At 39.9% G+C, this 7,250-nt stretch overlaps 1 long non-coding RNA gene across 1 annotated transcript; it reads left to right on the top strand.

Moving 5' to 3' along the window:
- Positions 1–2,426: 2,426 nt before the first annotated feature.
- Positions 2,427–4,854, top strand: LOC113956669. The gene is made up of 4 exons (XR_003530921.1): positions 2,427–2,529; positions 2,617–2,718; positions 2,947–3,434; positions 4,668–4,854. It is a non-coding gene; the product is annotated as an uncharacterized LOC113956669 (long non-coding RNA).
- Positions 4,855–7,250: the final 2,396 nt, after the last annotated feature.

The raw sequence follows: 7,250 nt of genomic DNA on the forward strand, positions 1-7,250 counted from the left end.
TGAGACAATATTTCATTGAAAACATGGGCCTACAAAACAAAACTAAATCTAAAAGAAAGTTAAAACAAAGCCGGCTAAACAAAATAGACTTGGGTTAGATCCTCACTGTAAATCTGACAAAAAAAATTTCATTTTTAATTCAGCACAGCCTAATACTTTTCCTCAGGCTTGTTATTTCAGCAGCAAACTGAAAAACACTCCTTTGTCCAACTATTGTTGCTACTAGAAAGATTGAGTTATGGCCAAAGAAGCATCAAAAGGGAATGTTTTCAGTGCTGAGCATTGGAGCTGGAGCTTGGCAGAGCTGACAGACAACCCTTGTTGTTCTAATCAGGAAGAAATGTGCTCCATCCCTGTGCCAGGAATACACAAGCAGCTGAATATTCCATTGTTTTTATTTACTTATTTTCCAGGTAGTTCAGGTATCTCTAACTACCCTTAAAAATGAGGAGGAAAAAGACATTACATTATTTGTATTGCCACTAGCTAGAAAATGATGGATTCCCCCAGCATGGCTGGAGGGGTTTTATGGGATTTGCTTTTGTTTGTTTTTTTTTTTTTAATCTTCCCTTCATTAATATTTAAGTCTAAACTTAGGGAAGTGAAAATGAACACATAACAAACAACAACCCAAGTTACTCCTTGCAGGTCTAGTTTGAAATTCAGAGCACTGGTAGCTGGTGAAAATATCAAATGGGAAATATCTATTTTGTGGGACATGTTTTTACTGCAACTTGGAAGAACCGTGTAACAGTTCTTAATGTAATGTTGTTCTGCCTCATTCACTAATTACTGTAAATTGGCACAACTTCATCCTGCTAATAGAGAGCTGCCAGATGACACAAATGGATAACCTGGATCACTACTCAGTAATTTATTTTGCTGAACCTCATAACTAAACACATTTTCCCTCTTGGAGAGATAAATAAATCTCTGTTGGTGTAAACTGAACTTGGCTTTTCTTTGTGCCTGATTTCTGGAGAGCTTGACTAAAATTATGCTACTGACTTGGTGTATAGTAGAACCAGGGAAAAATAAATTCAAGAGAAAAACTTTTTCATGTAATTAAAAAACCACCCAAAACCTCCACCCCTGAAATGCTTAATTAAACAGTTCTAAAGAGAAGTGGCCAGAGGCAGAATTTGGCATGGAAAGTACATTGAAGAAACCGTTCTAAAGGACCCAATGAAAAAGTGTTTTGATTTGATTAAGTTATAAGTTTTCTGTGGGAAAAAAAAAGAAAGAAAGAAAAAAAATCCTTCAAAGCAATAAACCCCGTAAGTTCCTGCAGGACTATTAATACCAGAAAAAAATAATAAATCTTTCTAAAAGGACCATAATTTGGCCTGAAAAAAGAAGATCTGGTTTTAAATGTTATAATCTCCATTTTCCTCTAAAAGTCTACCCAGTGCTCTTCTTGCATGTCCTAATCTATTCATCTTTTCAGTGGTTTGTGTTTTGCTTTTAAACCAATTTATAGGGTAAATCCAAGGGCCAGGTTCTGCTCCAAGAGTAGGAAAAATATGCAGAGCCTCCATTCTATATTATTTTCTATGTGCCTATCCTTGGCTTTTGACATGGATTGGTCTTCTGAGCAAAGGTAACCCAATTTCCATATAATATCATTAATTTATAATACTGATATTTCCCTTGATTTCCAGCTGGGGAAATCAAGTGATTGCTTAGGAATCAGTTTCCTCCACAAACAAGTAAACAAACAAAAAAATTGTTCTTCCCAGAAAGAAGCTGCTATATAAAAAATGATCTATTTTTAAAACATTAAATGCAATAGGGACTGATCCAGCATATTAATTATTTACAGTGAGAAGAATTGAATAAATAAAAAAATCAAGATAAATTAAAATCTTGTGATACACTTGCATATAATCAGGGGTTTACGAGATCCTATTTCAAATCTATGAAAAGGTTTTGAAATGAGCAGGCTGGAGAAAGTAGGATTTTTATGCAAATAACTAGAGGAAAACAAGGCAAGTTCTCAATCTGACCATCTCTTCTAATTTTAAAGCTGATAACTCAGTCAAATCTATACCCAGCTTTCATTCTAATACCAAAAGTATTTTCACCCTTTTAGCCTCCAGCCATGACCTCTGTAGAGTACTCAATGAAATGCTACAGCCTTAACTGTTAATATTGACCTAATAATTTATTATCTCACGGTCATTTTGATTTAAACTGTTTGGAATGTCTTGGATCAAAATTTATGTGTTATTCCTCTACATGTATAATAGTAACTTTAAGTAGGAACTTTTGATCCTTGTTAGTAGGAAAGTGTTATAATGGATAAAGCCCTTTTCCTCCAGAAAATACTTCCATAATGAAAAGAAATAGTACTCAAATGTGCATAAAGTCACTGTGTTGATGAAGCAAAACAAGGTATTTCTCTTGTACCCATTTCACAGTATAAAAAAAGTACCTACTGCATCCCTGCCTGCAAATATTGACTTACAACTTCTGCCTCCCCATAGCTTTTCCTATGTAATCAAGCTGGAGACTGTCCTCATTTAAAAGGTGGATATGCAACATATTGCAATTTATTTTTTGAAGAGTGATTCAGGATCTTCGGTCTAATCTAAAAGCCATGAATGTCTGCAGCAGATCTCTTGTCTTCACTGGACTCTGTAAAGGTCTTTAACCTACAGAAGCTGAGTCAAGGGAACAGATTAAGGCAAAAGGTTCCTAGCTATGGTCCCTACTCAGGTGAGCTGGAGGGATGAAAAAAAAGTGGGTTTTTTCAAATTTAAAGTGTTTAATCCAAAACCTGGTTCCAAATGAATATAGTTGCAATAGTAGTCTAGAGGGAAGCTGCTCATTATGTGCTCTGGCTTTGAAAAATATTAGATTGATTGACCACATGAGCAATGAAGGAATTCTGATTCCAAAGGCTGACATGGCCAAGAGCATTTTGGGATCCTCTTTCTGTTCCAGACACTGGTCGAAAAAAGCTGCAAACAGAACCAAGCTACAAACCTCATATCAGGGTTGCTTCTCTCTCCTCGTACATTCAGCTCCCTCCATCATCTCCAGCTGCTCTTCCTGCCACGACATGAGAGGAGAAAATGGCTTGGAACAACGCAGAGCTGTGGAGAGCAGGCAATGTGGGATGCCAGAGAGAGATGAGGGCAATTTCTCATCTGCCCTGAGGGTCCAGTGTCCCAGAGGACTTATCTGTGTTAGCTTTGCTCTTTTTGTCTGTGATGCCACTCGAAGACTTAATACAGCAGCATGGTGGAGGCGATTATTGCTGTGCCAGTGATACCTGGATCTGTGTCATCCCCTTTCACAACAGAAACTTATCCCTGAGCAGTGATGCCGCCTGGCTGGAGCAGCAGGCTGGGACTTGGCTCATGACAGACAACTGCAAACACAGGCTGCCTGTGCCACTGTATTACACTGGAATCATTTTAGAAGATGAGGTAGGTTGAATCATCTTCCCTCATTCCCTGCTTGAACCATCCAATTCCCTAATTGAAGTAGCAATCTCTTACTGCCCCATTTTGATGCTAAATACTCTGAAGAAAATCTGCAATCTAAACCTAATGATAGTCTGTAAAGCTGATGGTCAACTTGAACTTTATAACCACTGAAGACACAGAAGGAGGAAGCAAATGAACAATCCTAGGAACAATCCATGTGAGGCAACTTCCTCCAAAACAAGGAAAAGCCCAGGAATGGGGCCCTGATTCATTGAAGCTGAGCTCGTATGGTCCAGTAACTCAAGCAGGGAGGCACTACAACTTTTAGGCAACACAAAGAAGCCCTTTCTTCCTTGTTTGGTATCTGGCCCTTAGAAGGTACCTAAACAAAGTCTTGGACGTCCTATGTCATGGAGCTACCTAGAGACAGCTCTATTTCCTCTCCTGGAAAAAAGATCAGTGTGCTAGAACATAGTAACAATGTATTTTAAGGAGATTTACCCTTCTGCAATTGCTATTAATTCTGTTTAACAAGGCTGGCAAAGTATGTTTTCTGGGTTTCATTAAAACATAGAAAGAAAATTGTCCTTAGTGTAGACGTTATTAATAGTCCATCTCTGAACCTAGTGCAGACTTCTGGAAATGGGAAGGAAGAGCTTCTTTGAACACACAGGTATCAATTATTATCCCACTGCATCACAATTACCTTTAAATCAAAGAGGATTGGGAAGCTAAAGTAGAAGGGAAAGGTGGGAAGTAGTTCAGTCACCAACCCTGGAGGGATTTAAAAGGCATTCTGACATGGCACTTAGGGACATGGTTTAGCAGTGGACTTGGTAGTGCTGGGCTAATGGTTGGACTCAATTATCTTAGAACTCTTTTCCAACCTAAAGGATTCCATGACATCCCACCATTCACAGTTCATTGCCCACCTTCACCCTTTAGAGTCTCCTGCAGCCCTGGATGCCAATTCCAGCCCTGTCCATCAATTCGAGCACTGGCCATTCACTGGTACCAGCTCCTACTTTGATCTTAAATGCCATCACCTTTGGTTGACAAATGTCAATGCCTCTTGTTTAAATGTTTCTCAAGAGTCTGTCCAACTTCTGAAACCTTTCAAGGGGCTGTTTGAGAGCTGGTAGTGTGATATATGAACAATTAGATGAGCGTTTCTGTGGTTTTAATTTTCTTCTCGTTTTCTCTCTGCTTTCCCTCCTATATCACTCCATGCAGTAAAGGGTGAGCAAAACTGGTGGCAAACCAGCCTTTCAGATCATGCCTGGCACGGAGACATTTTTGATTTTGGATGGAGCAAGCCACAGAACCAGGTATGCCCTGGGACACAGGGAGGATGTGTGAGAAAAGGAGAGTGAGCTGTCAGAAAATTGAGTGTGGGACTCGCAGGACGAGATACGTGTTGTCAGGACTCTGTGGTGTGTGAGAGCACTGAACCCGTGGATGCCCTCATCGTTCCATATAGAGATGCTTTTCTCCCAAAATGTGCTCTACTTTGTTCTGCTTTGCTACCCGACAGCTGGTTGAGCTGCCTTAAAACTTGAGAGCTTTCTGGCAATTTCTCCCCAGTTCTTTTCCCCTTCCCCCAGTCCCACCCTTCCTGCTCCTGCTCTCTTCATCTCTTTACCCTGAAAACGTTCACAATGAGAACTAAACTTTTAATTTATTTTTTTTTTCCCTATACCTGAATAACCTCTTGTGTGCAGGATATTTTCTGCTTTAGGGCACAATCTGTTGCAGCACTGTTATAGCTGCTGCTGAGGCACCTATTGTCATTCTATATGCCTCGGCAACACGGCATTCTGTCGTGTTTCTCATCTGTGAACCCGCTGATTTATTGATAATGCTAATCTTGTTTGAAAGTTATAGAGCTTCCAAGTCAAATGTGCTTAAAAGGGAGAGACGGAGGTTCCTGCTCCCCAACTTTTTATTGTTTGTGTGTCACAATAATCAAGTTTTTCAGGCAGCGTTAGAGGAGCTCAAGGTGTTTCGCAGGCATGAATGGAGCCTTGCCATGGTACCAAAGGGAGGGTTTTTTACATCCTCATTAAATGCAACAGAGAAACTGAGTAGCAGAAATGACAATACATAAGTTAACCACCTTACATCAAGTAACCATAGAGGTGAGCCTCAAGGGGATGTTGGGCAAGTTTTATGTTATCTCTTTTACAATATCTTGTAATTGATTTGCATGCCCATATCCTCTGCTGAAAACACAATTTTCTATTAAAAACAATTTGGATGGATACTTTTTTATTACCTTTCCTGTATGATAGTCTTCTGTGGTAAAAGATGGTCCCTGCCGTGAATTGTTTTCTGTCAGATCGGTTCAGCCAGAGAAAATAAGTTTTACAATCTCCATTTTACAAATGAGGAAATAGGATATAGAGACATTAAGGAGACAGTTTTTGCAAGATCCCAGCAGACAGGGAATTTTCAGGTATCATAAAGAAACTGCAAATTCTGACCACTTATGGAAATACAGTTATTAGACAGATAAATAGCGATAGAGGCTTTTCTTCCTCTCCCACTCCTTATTACAGAAGGATCTGGATTTTACTGTCATTGTGCTGTTCAGCTCTTCTTCAAGTGGGAGGACACTGTTATAACTCTATTTTTAGATGATGAACTCTGGCACAGAAAGGCTAAAGGTTCATTCTAAAAATGGATTTGAGCACCCAAATGCCTCTGTAATCTCTTAAATTCAGTTCTGATGTTACTGGGATTTACATGAGCCCTGTTCAGTTTTGTCCTTGCTCTAGGGATTCCAGAAGTCCCTTAAATATGTCTGTTGGCACAACATTCCCTGGGGTCTGATGCCACCAAGCGATTAGAAATCCTAATTATATCAAACCCAGTGCCTTCCAAGTGTGTTCCACTGTCTGGGTTACCTGAAAGGCTCCTTAGAGGCAATTAAACTTTTATTTTTTTTCTTCCTGAAGGATGAAGTCAAATTTTCATCTTATCAGCAGTTTAGTGTATAATCACTTAGGAAACAGATACAAATCTCACTCCAAAAATAGGTTTTACTGTCTACTCATAATGCAACTGCGTTCATAAAACCCCCTGGAAGCAGACAAAATGTTTCTTTCTCAGGAGCTTCCACTCTCCTTGTGACTTTCCATCGGTCCAAGGGCCCAGGACCAACTTCAGGCTTTCAACTAAAGCCTGGGTACATCTAAACTAAAGTTTAGGGTACATCTCACTTTTAGTTTCCCAGAATTTATCCATCCATTCTTGATAGAACAAGGGGAAGTGATTTTAAGCTGAAGCAGTGTAGATTTAGATTAGATGTTAGGAAGAAATTCTTCCCCGTGAGGGTGGTGAGGCCCTGACACAGGCTGCCCAGAGAAGCTGTGGTTGCCCCATCCCTGGAAGTGTTCAAGGTCTAGTGGAAGGTGCCCCTACTCATGGCAGGGGGTTCGATTGAGATGATTTTTAAGGTCCCTTCCAAACCAAACCATTCTGCGATTCTGTGATTCCTAAACTGTTAAGTTGCCTTGAAGTCAGTGAGGAAAAGATATTGCCCATCTGAAATCCAAATCACCACTTCTGAAGGTGTTGATATCTTGACACAAAAAGGAAGGGAATTTTGCTGGCAAAGATCCTAAATCGGGTAAGTCAGTTATACCAGTTGTGCCCGTTGCATCTACTGTTTCCTTTATCTCCTGCCCCTGGCTAAATGCTCCCCTCGCATTATATCTCCTCACCCCCTCCATTCCCCCAGGAATCACCTCTAGAAGCCAAAGCTTAGACAATAAAGCCTAACAAAAATTAAAGAACCCTTCCTGAAACTCCAAA

The sequence above is a fragment of the Corapipo altera genome, unplaced genomic scaffold, assembly GCF_003945725.1.
Source record: "Corapipo altera isolate COAL_440 unplaced genomic scaffold, ASM394572v1 116, whole genome shotgun sequence".
Classification (NCBI taxonomy): domain Eukaryota; kingdom Metazoa; phylum Chordata; class Aves; order Passeriformes; family Pipridae; genus Corapipo; species Corapipo altera.